This window comes from Sinohyriopsis cumingii, chromosome 8 (genome assembly GCF_028554795.1).
Source record: "Sinohyriopsis cumingii isolate HCF-2022 chromosome 8, ASM2855479v2, whole genome shotgun sequence".
Lineage (NCBI taxonomy): Eukaryota > Metazoa > Mollusca > Bivalvia > Unionida > Unionidae > Sinohyriopsis > Sinohyriopsis cumingii.
In genome coordinates this window covers 80,228,498-80,249,141 of record NC_142968.1, presented here as the reverse complement: position 1 = coordinate 80,249,141, position 20,644 = coordinate 80,228,498, and positions in this window count along the sequence as shown.

Here is a 20,644-nt window from a genome sequence, read left to right as displayed (position 1 = left end):
GCTTACACATTGGGTTTACACAGAGGATTTGGGGGTTCAAACAAGGTGACACGTGAAGTCTCCGTCAATCATTTACTGCCTACACAGACCAGCATACACAGACCAGTTAAACACTGGCAGGGCAGCATAATTTAGCATTCATGGTACTCGGGTAAAATGCTTTGATTTGATCGCAAACGAATTTGAAGACATGTAGTGAATGTAATAATTACTTAAATTTACAGATTTAACTCGCATACTTAATATGGTGTACATAAGTTTAAATGCCAGTTCCTTTACCTATTTCGGTAGGTTTTATTCACAGTAGTTTATCTTGTCATAGTTGCGTCCCGTGATGATGACACGTGTTTATATACTGCCTATCTCACCATGAGGCTGAGTATATTCCTCTAAGAAGTTCTGAACGGGCGATTTATATAGGAATATAATTACCGTTAAATACCTTATGCATGGCCTTCTTTGCTGCATTGGTGCAACGCCAGAATAGACTCGTTGATGGGAACTAGATTTTGCGGGGAAAGAAGGTTTATGGAAGGGGTGGGGGTGGTTGGTTGTTATCGTTTATGGATAAGTATTCTGTATACTTTCAGTATTTTGTAGTACTTTTATAAAATGTTACATAATGGACACAATGTAGGTTATTAAGTTGAACTCTTTGACATGGTAAGAACGTGGAAACTATGAATTGTTGTTAAAAACGTTTTTTGAACAAATACCTTTCACTCAGATACACTTCTATGACTTCGCTTTGTACATATTCATACTCTCGATGTTAAACTTTATAGGTCAAATGACACCACACGGCCGATATACAATGCACCATGTTATTGGTTAGTTGGCTTTACATGCTAAGGAAGGCAACACATGACATCCAATAGATGTCGCTAGGACAAAGCACCAATATAGATGTTCGATCTACCAAGGTGTAGACAGGGTTATCGGAACCTTGGCTAGCGAATATGTCTATAAATGGTACGTGAGAAAGCTTCCAGTAGCTTCTCATGGGTCGTTGGTTCTTAACCGGAGTTTACCCCAGGTTCTTCCACCATTTACACCGGCCGCCATTTATAGCCTCTTGCGCCGAGGAACCGTTTGATTACTATGACAGAGTAGAGTTCCAGTTTTGTCTGTGATGGCAGAAGCTCTACTGGACGATCACTTGTGCCTCACTGTGTAATAATCCGTACACCCGTCCAAATATAGATTAACCTCGCAAAGACACATTTTGTTTTGTTTCTTTCTTATCACACCATCCACTGATTTGAAGTGGAACATAGCCGTGCAATTTTTACTAGCTGCAGAAAAATAACTACAACAAATGGACCAGAAGATGGATATCTGGCGCGAATCTTGACAATCTGCTCTTTTTAAATCGAATGTAATATTGACAAGGGGTTTTCTTCAGACGAGTTCTTGGTTCTAAATAAAAAGGATGAAAACTGACCCTCACCATGGCCACCATTGTGATCATCTTGAAAATATATTCCTCCCAGATAGATGGTCATATCAACATGGGACTTTCAACAGTAGGCTTTGGTACCTCGTTGGTCCTAGATGAAAATGGTAACTAATTCATAGCAGATATGGTCACCTCATCAGCAAATTTGAAATCTTGTCGCAAAAAAAATTTCACTTTCAACACTAAGCATTTAAATGGAAGACATGGTCTTAAATTTGAAAAAAGGTAGATTTTGCACAATAACATTGGCTAGATAGTATGTTCCTTGGTCATACTTTGTTGATAGCTTGTACTTGGGGCGAAACAATCAATCTAGATTATGGAGTCTAAATGTCAAAAGGCGTGGTATACCTAATTTAAAAAAAAAAGGTTTATTCAGGGAAATTTTAAAACTTTAAGACCGCATACCTCAACCTTGACTGTAGTAGATGTAGGAGATTGTTAAACACTGGCATGATTTTCTATACTTCCTCCCTGTGTGTAATAGTATACCGTTTATGACACTTTTATTTCGTTTTTTTTTTAAACAGGGTAACTGTAATGTGACTATATATCTTTTTCTTTTTCATCTCGAAACACAAGACACTTGTAGAGCTTGTACAAGTTACTTTGATTTGAATGCAAACAAATTAGAAGACGCAGTGCACGTAATAAATCCTTTTGATACACGGTGAATTTGCATACTGAATAGTGTATACACAAACAATTTAAATGCAACGGACGTTACATATTCTGTCAGATGTTTTTAAAGTGTATTTATGAATTTTTTTTGGAAGAAAAAAATTTGAGTCCCGTGATGATGACACGTGTTTATATACTGCCTATCTCACCATGAGGCAGAGTATATTCCTCTAAGAAGTTCTGAACGGGCGATTTATATAGGAATACAAACACCGTTAAATACCTTATGCATGGCCTCCTTTGCTACATTGGTGTTGTCGAGAAGATCAGTGTTTTGGTGTGCTGTAGATGATGCGTTAAAACCAGATGAAGTTTCATGAATACATTATTTAGCAACGGACACCTTTTTAGTGTCGGGTTTATTTATGAATGGAGTTATTGATAGAAACTCGATTTGCTGGAAAAGATGGGTTATTAAAAGGGTGGGGCGGTCTCCATTTATAGAAAAGAATATTTGTGTTCTTCAGGCGTCTTCTTCTTGTTGTTGTTCTAGGGTTTAATGACATTTTTCAGCACAAGATAGGCTATGCATGAAAACCCAGGGAAGAAACACCGACCAACGAGAAGCTACTGGCAGGCTTTCCCGCGTACCCACGCTAGCCGAACCTTGGACTCGAACCCACGCAGACAGAGGTGAGATGGCAGTGATCTGTAACGGTGAGCGCTTTAGACCACTCGGCCACTCGGGGCCCCCAGGCGTCTTGTAATTTGTACATTTATTAAACGTTTGCAGGATGGAAAGAATGAAGGTTTTAAGTCCATGATATACTGCTACTACTACTACTACTAATAATAATAATAATAAGGACTTTGTATAGCGATTAATCTTTGGAAGCTCTAAGCGCTTTACAACATTAGACAACACCTATAACATTAAAAACATGCATGATGATATGAATACAAAAAACAAACACCATGAAATTAGAAGAGAAAAAACATGCTGAAAATATTTAAGGTATAAAACATTATTAGGTCGTTAAGTTCTTTCAGTCGAAATAAGTGAGTTTTAAGAGCACTCTTGAATGGGATCATTGTGTCTTTTTGTCTAAGTTCAGTGAGCAATTCCACGTTGCTGGGCCCTGTTATGCAAAAGAACGTTGTCCATCCATATGACTTCGATTTCATAGTGGGAATAATGAGTATACGATTGTCAGAAGAGGAGCAAGTATCTTGCTGGTGTGTACACGTGGGTGATGTGGGATAGCTATGTTGGACTATAGTCCGTCAGTGAAACGTAGCACAGAGAACAAATTTTGTGTTCGATTCTGGATAGAATGGATAGCCAGTGTAGGGTACAGAGCAGCGGGGAGGTGTGCTCTGATCCTGGTACGCTAAAGTGTGATCCGAGCAGCTGTGTTTTGAACTTTTTGAAGTTCAAATGACATGATAAGAAATTAGATTTTTGGATGATGGGTAGGTATATGATTTGTTGCAATTATTTTTTCAATCAAAAATGTGAATATTGCGTCTCAGCAGTCGGGTAAAGGTGAAATCCTCGTTTGTCGAGTCCGTCTTGGCGGAAGCTCAATATAGCAAGCATCCGTGTCTGTCCGTTTAACCGTCCACACCATCGATATTGATTTACCCCCACTTGGGGTTTTGAATAAAGCTTACGTGACTAAATGCTCTCGTTTCATACGATGGCTATAGCCAGCGTCATAAGTGTTAGTAAAAAGATTTGAATGCGACTTGGTTTTCTTCCTATCCATAGTCCAAGGAGAAGGGAAAACACTTTTCGATTTTGGGATTTGTAGTTTCAAGATCAATTTAACTTGCTTCAGGTAGAATGTATGCATGCTTTTCATATTTAGATGTAACGGATTTAACAAATTTATAGCACATTTCGTTGATTCCTTGAAGGAACTCTTCATTCTTTTGGTCAGGAAGTTAATTGCCGAAGCCATTATGATTTAAAACTATATTTTGCTTGTGCATGTCATTTACTTTAAGTTTCAGATAACACAGTTAACAAAAAAGAAATACTGTAAGGCGTTGTCTCGTAACCTCCCGAAGAAACAATCTTGATTTTGGGAATCAGTAGTAGCAACATTAGTGTTTGTTACTTCAAATTGATGCGGGAACTGCATTTCATATCCGGACAATTGACTTCAGCGCTACCCTCAGCCCTGGAAAAAAGATTTGGGGGCGAGAGAATATTTAGGGTCAGCGTAGTTACTAAAATTATACCTTCGATGCACATTCCGAACCAGAAGTTGAGTTCTCTTCAAGGTACCACTACACAATTTGAGTATATCGGCTGCTTTCTCATTTTCTTGTGATCACTAACAAAATGATTGGTGATTTTATTCCGATTTTTCTTTGAGATTTGTTGGCTATAGAAGAATGTTGCTTTCATTCAAAACAAAGCAGCATTTAAAGCTGAAACAGAAAATAAAATGTCTATTAAGTTCAGTCTCTTGTCCTTTGCGTTAGGATGACAAAGCAAAATGATTTCATTTTAGGCGGTTCCGGAAAGGTCACTCAAACTAAATATAATTACATTCATTCGGTAAGATGCAGCTGTGTACGTCGTTATAGAAAATGCAGCGTAAGCTAAGCTTATTATTGGACACGTTGTATCCAAGTTTAGTTAGTGCCGGACATGAATACAGTGGGGTTGGTGCCTTATAACTTGCAACTAATACACTGGATTTTACCAAATATTTAGGAAAAGGAACTTAATTAGTGCAGCGGTGTCTATCTTGAGCAGATTTTAATGAACCGTGGTACTTGGATTATAGTTCATTTACCTAAGAAAGAGCTGTATTGATTTGGAGTCGGTAGCTTCTGTTGAAAAGTAAACTTTATGAAGAATAGATCTCATAGTAGTCATTTCTGGACAATAATTGAACGTCTTTATAACCAATTTCAAGGAAACTCGATACATTTGTTTGCCTTAACCCAAAAGTCGAACCCCGAACTGCTTAATTCTTGGGAAATATAGGACCAGGAACAAATGGTTGAAGATTGATCCATGAGTACTATTTGAACCATGTATTTGAGCGTCTTTTAATATGTAGTCAGGGTATACAGAGAGAAGAGAATAAACACTCAAACAAGTAACCGTATGTTTGGGGTGGGGGTGGGGCGCATCTCATGAGAGAGGTACAGTTGGTTCTTAAGGCTGTGACGATGCAGGCGAGATTTGTGCAACTTTGTGATATATTCAGTCAAATTGCACTTGTCCCGGCCTGCCCTGTCCATGCCGCATTCGTCTTCTCTGATCTGGCAATACTTAATACTTGTCCTAACCAAATGAACTAGTGGAGAACAGAGAAAGACCCCATAAAGTTGATGAAGACGTTTGATAATGACAGTGCAGCACAGTGGTTTGGTCACAATTTGTGGTGTCTTGATAGCAGACTGATTAGGTCGTGATGCTTGCAATATTTGTTCTTGTCGTCAAATTGCACTCGTCCCGGCCTGCTTACCTGCAACTCGTCGTCTCTGAAATTCAGAAAGGAAACGTTACTTGTATGCTTAAAACGATAGATAATAAATTACAGCAAGATGTTTGTTTCCTTACTTTCTTGTCTCTTTGTCGCTATTATAATGTATTATTTAAAATAAAAAAATTCCTAATACTTCTATTATATGGAATTTCTCATTCTAGGCATGTATTTGAAGTGTGGGTGGGGTTGGCACACGCGGAACGTACGATGTAAATTAAGCTACATTCCCAGCCAAAAATAGTTTTAACAAATTACATAATGGTATAATTCGAGTTTAGCTGAACTAGTGAAGAAAAATTTAACAAATTTACTCCAGAGTAAAGCGGGAGACGCTAGCGAAAACCTTAAAATTGGGCATTTAAATAACTGGATGTTTACCAGACATTGTTTGTCACGCATTTGTATATCCTAACCAGCGACAAAGGTGCCGTGGCACATGCAGTTTTAAAAGCCAGATCATAAATTTAACTCGAGGGGTGGCAAAGCAAAGTGTGTAGAGCATGCGCGTTAGCTGTCCAAGTGTTGCTACAAGACGATGTGTGCATAATTTGAAACATTGTGCATCCATATAAGTGCCATTATTCAGCACAAGATAGGCAATACAATGCTGCCAGTATAAGTGGTGGAGGAAGAACCCAGCAAAAACCCGGAAAGAACCACCGACCCACGAGAAGCTACCTGCAACCTTTCTCACATACCTACATTGGCCGAGCCCAAAGACGAGACTCGAACCAACGCAGACAGGTGAGATGGCAGTCATCCGAATCGGTGTGCGCTTTAGACCACTGTGCCACTCGGAAATAGTGTCTACCTAAATAAGTACAGTAGTCAGTGTGTACCTATAGAAGTGCAATAGAGCTATTTTCGACCTGTAGAAGTGCAGTGGTCAGTATGTACATATAAGTACAATAGAGCCAATGTCTACCTTCATAAGTGCAAAAGAGCCATTGTCTATTTTTTGGAAGTGCAGGAGCCGATATTTACCTATAGAAGTGCAATAGAGCCATTTTCTGCCTGTTTAAATGGAGTAGAACCAGTGTCTATCTATTGAAGAGAAAGATAATCAATGTTTGTCTTTAAGTCCAATAAGGGGCACTGTCTACCTATTTAGGTGCAATAAGGCCATTGCTACATGTAGAAGTTGCCTACCTGTAGAAATGGAATAGAGCTAGTACCTATAGTAGTGCAGCAGAAACGATATCGACAATAGCAGTGCAGTAGAGCCAATGTATGACCACTGAAGTGCAGCCGTGCTAGTGTCTGCCTAGAGTAAGTAGTTCCATAGAATAGCAGAACCAGCTTACCGTGGGTCGGTGGTTCTTCTGGGATTTGTTCCGTGTTCTTCCTACCAGTTATACTGGCCGCTATGTATATCCTATCGTGCACTGAAACGTTTCGATAAACTCCGGACGACAGTATCAACAGAACCAGTGTTTATCTGTAGAAGCGCAGCAATGCCATTGTCTGTCTTCAGAAGTGCAACAAAGTCAATCTCTAACATTAAAGAAATGCAGCAGAGCCGATGCCTACCTATAGAAGTGCAATAGGGCCAATCCAAACTCGAGACAATCTTTAATACTGTGCATGCGTACGATATTATGCAAAAACTACCATCGTTATCTAAAGCCCAACGACACTAAGTGTAATTGCTGCTATTTATTTATTAGAACACGAGGGTTGCCCCCCCCCCCCACCGGGGGGTGGGGTCCGTGAAGCTTACAGAATGTTTTGTGCTATTCATTCCTAATTACGTCTGTCCATTTGTGAGCATTTAATTTCTTCACCTCTTACCTCTCTGCTCCACTCTCACCCCACTTTTTCTGACTGATGCATAGCTTTCACATGAAGGATGCCACGAATATCGGTACTGGTGGCCTAATGGTTAGAGTGTCCGCCTCGGATGCGGGAGCTCGTGGATTCGATTCCCGGCCGAGTCATGCCAAAGACTTACAATAATGGTACTAACAGCTGCCTCGCTTGGCGTTCAGCATTAAGAGGTTAGTGTTAGGACTGGTCGGCCAGGTGTCAGGATAATGTGACTTTGGTGGGACATCATACTACATGTCTGCGGCATGATGTCCCAGTGCTAGACACCAGTATAAACTGCCACACTGCAGACATCGTAGCGACATGACTGAAAAATTGCTAAAGCTACTTTTGAAAAAAAAAAAACATCCAAAGGAATATCGATCAAACTTATTTTGTTCGCTTAAATATATTGCAGCTGGTCGAGCTTTTGAAATTTATTACCAAACATAAACGTATCTCACCAATGGAATTTTCACACAATGTCTGACAATTCTTCTCGTGATAAAGAACTTGCTTGCCAACTTTTGTACATGACACGTGCTTTATTTATTTTTTTGTGGAGTTTAAACTTTCGTTCACCAAATCAAAGTCTTGTAGACTGGCGTTGTCTGTTATCTGTCGTCCATCATTGTCGTGGGGGATGGGGTGGTTCTCTATCTCCACAGGTCATAGACCAGAATAACTTACGGGTTGGTCCGTCGTCTGTCCGTCCATAAGCACAAGTGTAATCACTACTCATGAAAGGATGATCATATTAGCATTTGGGGTTTTGACGTTAAGACCTTATGATGTCTGGTTGCTCCTCGATGTTGAACTCGTTTAGAAAAAGTTGTTATCGCTACTCCCTGCAAACGGAAGGTCATATTGCCCTGAGGGTTTTACCAGAAATTGTCTTTTGGTTTTAAATTAATTCTAAATAAAAATATTTACACTTGCAATCCTGGTGTGCCGTAAAATCTACAATGAACTAACCGGTGAACATAATTGAAAATGTGCAACTCTTTCAGAATTGATGGATATATCAAAATAAGGTTTTCACTAAAGTATTTTCTTGTGATGTCTGGTTGGTCATTAATGAAAATGGTGAAGATCTTCAGAATCGTGTCATCACTGCTTTTCTTGGATAGCTGGTGATTTCGTTATTGTACTTTCACCAAATGTGTCTTACATGATATGATTTTTTTACTAAATATAAATATTTTCCAGTTTGATATCGAATATGGCAAGTTGGCCACAATGGCATCAATGTTGAAAATATTTTTGTCGTTACTCGTTCAGACTGGAAAGTTGTCACTTTGGGGTTTCCAGCAAGAGACTTCGTATGATGCCTTCTTGGTTGTACATTTAAAACAAAATGGTGCCGATCTGACATCCAATATGTTGACAACAGCATCTTTTCAAACATCTTGTTATCGATGAAGAATATCAAAGCTGGTTTCAACACTACAGTTAAAAGAAAGATATTGCCTTATCTTGAATTCCTGGAATTTCTTTTATAGTCACTTCGAAGGACTCTTGTTTGCTTGTACTGATCAGTGACCAGAATAGTTTGATGGTTTGTTGTCTGTCGTCCGTCTGTCCGTTAGCACAAGTTTTTCGCTATTCTTTATAAACTGCTTTGAATGGATGTCTATATCAGCATGTAATTTTCACTATATTAGTTATTAAGATGTCGAGTTTGCACCTAAATAAAAATGATGCGGACCTGACAACATCCGATAGGACCACCACGGCAGCCATGTTGAAGATCTTGTAATCGCTACTCCGAAGAAATGGATGGTGATATTAAACACGGGGCTTTCACTAAATGACTTGTGTCTAGGGCTTTAAATGAAAATAGTGCCATTCTGATGTCCAGTTTGGCTGCCACGTCATACATCTTGAAAAGCGTGTTTTCGCTACTCCTGAATGGGTGGCTTTCACCAAACGACCTCTGGTGTATGGAATGGTCCTTGATTTGAAAAAAATGGTGCCGATCTGATACCCAACATGAACGTCACATTAGTCATCTTGCAGATGTTATCATTACTACTTCTGAATGGGTGGTGACGGGTCATATAAGCATAGGGTTGTAGCTTAAAGACTTCGTATGATGTATAGTTGGTGTTAAATAAAATTGCTGTCGAGCTGAAATACAATGTGGCCGCGACATAAACCATCTTGAAAATCTTCTTATCGCTAGTACTTCTGCATGAATGATCGTAACAGCATCGGACTTAAAGTAAAATATTTCGTATGATGTGTATCTGGTCCTAATAAAAATTATGCCAGTCTGTCGCCCAGTATAGTCGCCATGGCATTGGGGGTTTCACTAGACGATTCTTATGATGTTCGGTTGGTCTTAGTTGAAAATGGTGCCGATTTGACGTCCAATATGACCACCAGAGCAACCATCTTGAAAATCGTGTTAATTTTACTCCTGAATAAGTCATATGCTGAAAATATTGTTATCTCTACACCTGTCCAAATGGATGACTATATCAAAATGGGGATTTACCAATAGACTTTCATGTGAAACCTGGTTGGTCCTAGATGAAAATGGCGCCATTTTTAACAGTTGTTAAGGCAGTCATATTGGATGTGCCATAACAACTGTTAAAAATTGTATTGTCACACACAAACACACACACCATGAATGATCGTTACGACAGGAGGTTTTCACTGACGTCTTGACAGCCGTCATGAAAATCTTTTTAGCAGAACTCTTGAACAGATTGTGGTATCGATATAGGGATTTTACCGCCGACTTCTAATATTTAGATGGTCATAAATGATGATGGTAGCGCTCTGACACCCAACAAGGCCGCTGTAGCAACCAACTAAAAAACCTTATCATTGCAAGTCGTATCTACTTGTAGTGATAATATATATGTCCTTGTCCCTTTTTGAAAAGGTTGTTGTTGTTGTTGTAGGGTTTAACGCCATTTTTCAGCACACGATAGGCTATACATGGCGGCCAGTATTAATGGTGGAGGAAGAACCCGGGAAAACCCCGGAGAGAACCACCGACCCACGAGAAGCTACTGGCAAGCTTTCTCACATACCCACATTGGCTGAATCCGAGACTCGAACCCATGCAGACAGAGGTGAGATGGCTGTGATCCTTAACAGACAGCGCTTTAGACCACTCGGCCACTCGGGGCCCCTATGAAAAGGTACAGACGTGACTTCGTAAAATAACCACAACAACCATTTTGAAAATCTCGTTATCGCTACTTCCGAACTTATAATGACATGGAGTTTCCGCTTAAACGTTTCTTCGATGGTACAGAACTAGCATCACAAAATAGTTGCCACAACGGCCATTCTTGAAAGTAGACTTGGGCTTTGCAATATTGAGTGTGTCCTAAATGATGATGGTAGATATTAAATAATGCGGTTGGGGTGGTAGTCCATACAAAAAATGTTACAGTTACTTCTCCTGACCGAATGGTCGTTCCGAGATTTTAGATAAAGAAAGTATACTGGTATAGTCACCACTCGATTATAGATTTCAAGGTCGAAGGTCTTGACTTGTCTTTCCACTTCTAATATCTTGCGAACATTATGACACAAACTTGTGAATGCCAATTACATGGGGTCATACTATATAATCTGCAGCACCAAGGATCCCAAGGGTAGGAAAACAGTGTTTCTCCCACTCTCCAAATTTGGTAGACATACAATTTTAAAGGAATAAAGGAAAACAGTAGTATACTTTCCATGAATACTTACATTACTGTAATAAACGTTTTATTATGTAATGAAGTAACTCGTAAGAACATTAACATGTTTGGATATCTGGTTTACTTGACCTGAAATGAGCTTCAAATTGGAGCTTTCCGTTTTGGAGCTTGCTTTCGATAACCTTTTTGTGTTCACCTTGTATCTACTAGTGCTTTGTTTTAGTGTCCGGGGGATGGGTGAAATAATAAATACCCGTTTTTTTTGTTCCTTCTTTCTTTTATTTTCATATTCATACATTATTAATTAAAGGATAAATCGTGTATTTACATAAAATATAATATCTCTTGTCATTAATTCAGCCTGAGATAAATAAATCATTATTATCCTATGTGTGACGTAACCTCGAAAAAACGTTATACTAGCGGCCGATGAAGACTACATTGAAACTCGGCCGACTACCACAAACCATAGATGTTTATTATTGCCATATTGTTTTAAAATGAATATTAATTGCCATTTTAAAGTTTGTTTTGCATTTAGCGACTTGGGTCATTCGTAGCACCAACAAAGACGTGAATTAACATCCACTAAAGAAACATTTTAGACATTTGTCTTTTTTTTTCTGACGTAAAAGCGCAAGGCGGATAAGGGGTGGGGTATGAGACAAAAAAGTGCGTCCCGCGCTCAAAGTGCAGCACTGATATAGGATTGAACCAAACTTAGTATGTGAGTATATCTTGACAACAAGTCAACCATCTTTGCCGAGTTTCAGTCATCTATGAGAGCGGGTTCACGGCCAGTGGTCACGAAAAGGGCTTTTGTACTGACACGACTTTGAACATGGGTGAAGGACCAAAGACGCAAAAACAATTTTCATTTCTTTCTGAGAACCAGGCCAAAGAGCGGGCTTTATTGAGATGTGATAAAAAATCACTATCGAGTAAAGATGCAAGGGACAAATGCACAAAGCTGCTGAAAATGAAACATGTCTAACAAAAAGCTTTAAAACACACACCAACTGTCCTAGAATAACAGAATCAATCAGAAAAATTTTACTCAAGGATCAGAATTTTTGGAAGAAATTTTACTTCTGATTTCAGATATGACATTTTCCTGTCCCATAAGGGTTTAACTAAAAAAAAAAGAAAAGAAAATCCTCTAAGGATCAGTTTCTTGCAGAGCATAATTGTGAATAAACTGCAACTGCTAAAACAGTAATGGACATCTCGTATTCTACGTGAACAGTACAGTAATGAAAGAAGTGGTTTTTTCTTGGCAGTTATTCGGATATACTTAGGCAAGACACGTAATATGCAATAATGGCAGACAATCGGTGATCTTGTGGCCAGACACAAAACATGACGAAAGCAGAATAGTAGTAATCTTGGGGCCTGACAAAAAACACGTGACGAACAGAATAAGGATAATCTTGAGGCCTGACCAAAAAAAAAAAGCACGTGACCAAAAAACATTATTGGTAATCTTGGAACCTGACACAAAACACTTGACAAAAGCAGAATCGTTTAAAACGAACCTTGGTATATTTAGCTACATTTTGAAACGATATGTACCGCTCGGCCTTCTTATTAGGTGCCGCCGAAAGAAACTGTTCTGATCAGATAGCTTCTAATATATTTCGCCAAACATCTGCAACTGTCTTGTAGGCAACACGTCATATTTCAGTTTCTGATTTATACATTTGCAAACGTTTTTCATTAGAGTCGAGGCATATGGATACAAAAGAAGTCGCTCCCTTAAAATACATAGGGGATGCGACCATCTCTTAAACTGGTCAGTTGAGGTACCTTTTGCGACCAGGATCTCATTTATCCGCAGAGTAAGCAAATGTTCAAAAGACAATATAATGGTGGCTACGTATTTTTGGGGTCGATGTGGCTCGAAGACCCTTGATTATCGAACCAGACATAAAAGTCGGGTTTCCTTCTTTATAACGAAAAAAGTAAGTATAGGAAACATGCTCCGTATTGAACTAGTTACGAGGTGGTACAGCGTTGATTCAAAAGTCATGTTTTTGTCTCTCTGTGACGTTGAACTTTAGGGGGAAAAACACCACTTGATTTTTGAATGAGGTACACGACATACCAAAAAGCGATTTTGTATGAATGGATAAGATTTTATTCCTTTTTCGTATTTCAAAATTTGTGAGCCGGTACGAAGAGGATGATGTAACGGATAAACGAAGCGATGACTATAAGGTCCAACGTGCCAAAATGAGTCGATTCTATACTTTAAAAAAAGTTCAAAAGTTTTTGGGGAATTTTTTTCAGTACTACTTTTTTCATGCAAACAACCACAGTGCTGGATGAGGATGGAACGGAATCATTTCGTTGAAGCAGCTTTTGAATGCCAGAGTAAACTGCTTCCTCTTGACTACACAAAGACAAGTGTGTCGGCAAGGGAGCATCTTATTGTCCTTTTATAAATATTGAGAGAGATTTTGTTTAGATAAAGCTGCATGCCAAAGTAAGATGAAATTCAACAATCTTTTGTAAAATTATTCTTCGAAAACCAAAGTTTTGCAAGACAAGCAACCAGCCATAACCGCTCTAAATGATGTCATGGAACGATAGTTAGACGGTTCCTTTATTTTCTAACCAATATGCCAAATTTGGGTGAAATACAGCTATGCAGATAGAAATGAACGTTAGGATGACTGCCTTTCAGTTGCCCACAATTCCTCTGAATGATGACAGCGCTTAAAAATCGAACTCTGAAATCTCGTCCGTACAAATCTGTCCCGTTGGGTTTGCATTTAACTATTCATAGGAAGGGTTATCTTGCGTAAACCAATCGCTGACGGATGGACAAACTCACTTTAGTAATTCATACATGGCTCCGGCTACTTCGCAGAGCGGGGCCAAAAATAATGTTTCATTACGACACATACAAGTTATGAAAATAATATCTATGGTGGTTGCTAGAAAATTGAGCATTTTTCCCGTTATGCAAGGAGTCCTCGACGCAAAAGAGCCTGCATGTACATGAAATCTAAAAGTCAATTTTGAGCTATTGCAGGACGTTTTCGATTTACATGGTGAAACGGGACTGTCCCTATTAAAGACAACTAAACAAGGATAGATCGCCTGGAAATGATGGTATGGCAGCAAATTGTTATAAAACATTCCATTCAAAACTTGCTCCAGCACTAGAAATATATTTCTCAACGAGGAAATGACGACATGACAAAATCAAAGAGAGAGAGTACAGTATAGAGATTGGTGTATGCAAGCAATGTGATGTGTGCCATAACCCGCGGATTCGGGTTCGAATTCTTCATAGATTTAAGATTAAACCTTTTCCGACCTGTATCATAATAGTATACGATTAAATAAACATACACACACTGGATATAATTTACAATTGAAAAAGTATCTAAAGCTATTGAAATATATTTTTAAAAATCTTTTATTAAAATGCACGGAAAATCTGGAAACGTGGGGACAAATATTTGCAGGGGATTTATAAAATATTAATTAAAATACGCAAAAAGAGAAAGCAAAATATATCAAGCATGCAGTACTGAAGAGTAATACTAAATTCTCTTTAATATGTTAAACTGTTGCAATGGCCATTTTACAAAGGAACATTTAATTTCTAAATGAAAACTGTATGAAAGGGAAAGAGAAGAGTGAGTAGAAAATGAAAACATATTGTATCTGAGCAATATCAGAAATGAAATAGTTTCGAAGAATGGCAGTATCAGAGATGGAAAACTATCGATGAATGTAATGGTATCTAGGAATGGAAATGTTTATATGAATTTGACTTAATGTCATTCAGATTGGAAATTTGTAAAGGAATTTAAAGAAACTTGGTGTCATACCAGTTAGAGGAATAGTATCAGGGAATATAAAGAAAATTAATGTCATATATTACAAATGGAAGGAAATTCAAATAATCTGATAATAGATGTGTATATATGTGCCAGAAATAATATTAATAAATCTTTTCTCAGAAATACGAAATATCAGTGGACGAATAAAGTACAAGGGATGGGAGTGATTGGTTGGTTGGTTATAACACTTTTGTTGGTGGAGAGGGTCCGTTTAACAGGATCAACCCCAACCCTTGCATGTTCGAACATTCCATCCCCAAAAAGATGTCCACTTACAATGTAGCCTTATTCATTTTAAAAAAAATACAAAAATTGGAAAGAGAAGGCGGAAAAGCACATCTTACAAGGATAGATAAAGCAAAACACGCAAGACTCGTATATTGGATAAGTTAAATATTGTTAAAAACCAGGGGTATTTGTTCTGACCGAGCGGTGTCAAACCCTGGCACGATTCTCTTAGAAGTCATAAGTTTCCCCTAACATTCAAAGAATTTCAAACAACTTCTGTTGTAAATTAGAAAGCCCAACGTGTCCATTCTATAAATAATTTTACTCTAATCAATACAAGACCACAGATCTCACAACTTAACAGTTGTCTGTCAACCGCACATCTGCATGGTTTCTCTTCTTGAACATTCCGTACCGTCAGCATTTCACGCCGTAAAACTATACAGCTTCCCCTAACACAGGGAACTATTTTTACTACGCCACCTTAGGCCAGTCAAATCATGGTTTTGAGCCACATTTCTCCTGTAAAAATTGTATCACATATGCCACCATGGCGACATAAACAGTATCTGCCAAGGACCGAACAGTCCCTTGTTCATTCCATTGTGTAATTTACCAGTCTCCAATCATAAGTACTACACCTGGAGTCACACAATCAATGTACACTACTTGATTTTAATAGGGACTATGGAACTCCAGGGACACTCATGCGGATCGGACCTGAATTCACCAAAAGAAAACCATGCCATCATGGAAACTCGCTAACAATTCACTCCATGACGTTTGCTCCAAGTAATTGGCTACCTATTTCGGGCTAAGGAATATTACCACTGGACCGAATTCCAACAATCAATCAAGTAATCACAAAAGTCTAAGAATTCTTAAAACCAAATAACCACGTGATATAATCAGATGCGCATATTCCAGATGTGTTAAAACATGTCGATGTAAAATGTGTTAAAAACGGGGTTATGTCCTGTAAGTAAGGGATGGTGATATATGCTATTAAGGAGACTCTCGAGGTAGACTGGTTTACATAGGGGTCTCAAAAATAATGGAATAACAAAATATATACGAAACAACAAGCAAGCGGGAAAAAAGTAATCATATACTAAACAGTCCGAGTCAAAAATACACATCATACAGACAAGAACTATTTTCATTTCTCCAATGTTCCCAAAGAATTCTTTTTTGGTTTGTAGCTGTACCTCATCGACTGGATTGGTCTGCCTTCCGTTAGTACAGGTCTGTTATTGCTACTCTTCCTAAACTACATGGAGAATTGCAATGAACATTTACACACACGTTCATCCGATCTGGTTCTAAATGAAAATGGTGGAACTCGTTCATCCAATATGACCGCTACAGAGGCCATCGTGAAAATTTTGTTATTACTATTTTTCCTTAATATCATATCAACATGAGGTTATCACCAAAAGACTTATTATGGTGTATACTTGGTCCTAAATGAAAATGGTGACGCCCAGCATTTCCGCCACGGCGGCCATCTTTAAAATTGTGTTATTGCAACTCCTGAACGAAAAGCCATGTTGACATGGGGTTTTCACCAAAAGACATCTTTTGATGTATGACTGGTCCCGAATGAAAATGGTACCCGATCTGATGTCAAGTATGGTTGCCAGAGAGGCTTTCTTGAAGATCGTGTTGTCATTACTCATCCTGAATGGAAACCCATATTGACATGGTATTTTCACCAGATGACTTCTTATAATGTCTTTAATTATGGATGAAAATCATGCCAATCTGATTTCAAATATGGCTGGCACGGTGTCCAGCATGAGAAAATCAATTGTTCTTTTCCTGCATGATTGATGATACCAGCATGGTCTTTTTATTACAATATCTTTTATCATCCTACATTAAAATGGTGCTGATCTGACTCCCAGTATATGGCCATTTTGCAAGGCTTGTTCTCGCTACTCCTCTTAAACGGAAAGTTTTTTTAACATTGGGTTGTCATCAGACGAGTTCTTATGGTGTCTAGTTGGTCCTATATGAAAACGACAAAATCGTCATTAAGGCCACCATGGTGGTCATCTTGAAAATCTTGTGTCTGCTCCCTGATGGACGGCTATATAACCATGGGGTTTTCACCATTAGACTTCCGATGTTAATGTAAATGAAAATGGTTTTTGTCTTACATACAATATGGCTGCCACTAAGGCCGACTTTAATATCTTCTTGTTACTACTTGCCCTGAATGGATGGTCGTTGTGACATTGGCATTTCACCAAAAGATTTTTAGTGGTCTGCTTAACCCTGAATGAAAATAGTGCCAATCTGACATCAAATATCTACAGTTAGACAGCTGATTTAAAATCTTGTTATAGCTGAAGAACATCAGAGGTGATTTCAGCACTCGGCTGTTAAAAGGAAAATAATGGTCCAGTCTTGAATTCGTGGGAGTTCTTTTCGCTCGTTAGAGCGCGTGTCCCTTCGAGGGGCTCTTGTCTATTTTTGCTCTCATATATAGGTTTGATAAATAGTTTTTGAAATTCGACGTAAGGAAATGCCTGTCCAGACAACTGCACACGTTAACGGATAGATAGCACATGTACAACAAATGCAACACAAACACACGTATTTATGTAAAGGACAACAAATAAATTGATCCCAGTCAAGGCTCATTTCTAATGTGTGCTAGGAAATCATTCAAGCCGTGCAATACTTGAAGAGCAGAGTACCAGCTTGTTTTGAAATATAATGTATGGCCTGGGAACAGAAATAATGGAAATCTATTAATTGGAGTCGACTTATGTCCGTCACTATCACAAAGTAAGATAAATCCCCAGTCCAAAAAATACTTTGTCTCAAAATTCTTGTTGAATGTTTTTAATACCCACAATGCAGTTTTAGGGGACACGTACTGATATAAAACCTTTATTAATATCGGATGGGGGTGGGTGGGAGCACCTCACTGGCCTTCCATTTGTCAATGGATGGAGGAATCACACAAATTTTCAAAAAGAAGCTAAATCGGAGGTGGCTTAATAAATGCAGGTTTTCATCAGCAAGACTGACTCTAGTCGACATTTAATATTGTCGTTCTATGAGTTGGCCGGCTTCCTTTTGGGAGTCGTGATTGCATGCATGTGGTAGGGATCACAGTAGCTCCCGGATGTTCTTTGGTTATTTTCAAACTTTTCTTTTACCGAGTGGTACTTGCCTTTAAAAGCAAAGAGACAAGGCTGGCTTTGGGAAAACCTCACCTATCCACTCACCTTCACTCCAACCCCCGACTTAGAAGTATGAGGATGTTCGCACAAAGCAGCCAACAACAACTGGACTTGCAGGGAAGAAGAGCTTCAGGAATCCTGAGTAACGGTATATATATACACATACAGCAAGGCAGAAGTAATGTGCCATGAAATGCACGGAGAAAAAGTGTATGATGTTCCACCCGAGAAAATCTTGGACGGAACTGCTGTTTATACAAGAATTGTTAACCATACGTTTTAGGGATTTTACAGGTGTTACCTTTTATTTTGATATACATTTTACAGAATTTTTACATTTTTATATTGTGTTCCTTTTGCTTACACATATTTGGAAGGATTTATGTTCCTAAATGTTTGTGCAGTTCATTTAGGAACACACACACACACACACACACACACACATACATACATATATATATATATATATATATATATATATATATATATATATATATATATATATATATATATATATATATATATATATATATATATATATTTCAAGGACTGGAGGAGCTGGTTTTGTTCTGTGCGTGCGCAGGTGGCTGCTGAGGCCAATCCTTGCACAGAATGTTCACTTGCCTAATGGATGAATGGAACATCTCCAGGAGGGTTGATGGCACTCGCTTTTCTGGCTTGCCTCTTCAGCGCTGCAGCTGTTGCCCTGCTAGATTCTCTTAACTTGGATCCTGTGTGCACGGTGGAACGCCAAGTGATTCGATAGCTTGCTGTTTGCCCCCAGGAATCGGAGTTTATGTTGAATGAGTTCAATGCAGCTTTCAGATTGTCTCTGAAAAGTTTCTTCTGACCTCCGTGGAATCTCTGTCCTTGTCGTAGCTTGCCATAGAAGAGTCTCTAAGGCAAACGGTGGTCTGGCATGCGTACATCATGTCCCGCCCAGCATAGTTGGGACTGCATCAAGATGGTGTGTATGCTGGGGAGCCTTGATTGGGCGATTACATCACTGTCTGGAGCATTGTCCTGCCACTTGATGCTGAGGATTTTTCTGAGAAATGTAGTGTGAAAGTGGTTCAGCTTCCTAGCGTGGCGTTGGTACACCGTCCATGTTTCGCTTGCTTAAAGTAGTATGGGGTGCCCTGTAGACCTTTAGTTTGGTCTGGATGCTGATGCCTCTTCTATTCCAGACGTTGGCATGCAGTGTACCGAAAGTTGCGCTGGCTCTGACAATGCGGAGGTTCACCTCTTCGTCAAAAGTGACGCCAAGGTAGGTGAAGCGGTTCACTACGTTGAGTTTTTGGCCGTTGACGGTGATGTTGGACTCAACACAGGGCTTTTCAGGGGCCGGCTGATGAAGGAATTCAGTCTTCTTGGTACTGATGGTAAGACCGAAGCTTGTGGAGGAGCTAGGGAACTTGTCAACGCTGCGTTGCAGGTCGGCTTCTGAGCCAGCGTTGAGGGCGCCGCCATCAGCAAATACGAATGATGGTGTCTGTCATAACCTTGGTTTTCGCTTGAAGCCTTCTGGGGTTGAACAGTTTTCCATCAGTAAGGCACCTGATGCCGACTCCAGTATATCCGTCTCTGAAAGCATTAGTCAGCATGGCGAAGAACAATAGACTGAACAGTGTCGGTGACAGAATATAACCCTGCTTGACGCCATTGGTTACTGGGAATGGCTCAGATGTCCCACCATGGTCCTGGGCTCGTGCTTGCATGTCATCATGGAAATTCTGAACCATGGATATAAATTTATCGGGCTTCCGTACTTGGCCATTACCCTCCACATGCCTTATCTGCTGACAGTATCAACGGCCTTTGTCAAGTCGACGTAGATGGAGAAAAGGTCGGCGTTTTGCTCTTGACATTTTTCTTGTAACTGCCTCGGAGCAAACACCATGTCGATGGTCCTACATTCTTTCCGGAATCCATATTGTCTTTCTGGCAGGAGTCCCTGGTCAAGGTGCATAGTGAGGCGGTTGAGTAGGATTCTGGCGAGTATCTTTCCTGCGATTTCGAGAGCAAGGATACACCCCGTGGTTGTCGCAGGCCTGGCGGTTCCCTTTGCGTTTATACAGGTGGATTATGGAAGCGTCTTTGGATTTCTGGGGATCGTCTCTTGTTGCCACATCAGTAAAAGCAGTTGGTGGAGGCTTTCTCTCAAGGCTGTACCCACTTCCTTGTAGACTTCACCTGGAATGGAGTCTGAACCAGAGGCTTTGCCACTGGAGAGCAGACGCATCGCTTTCTGCGTCTCGAGCAAGGTTGGAGGGTGTTTCAGTGCTTCGTTGATGGG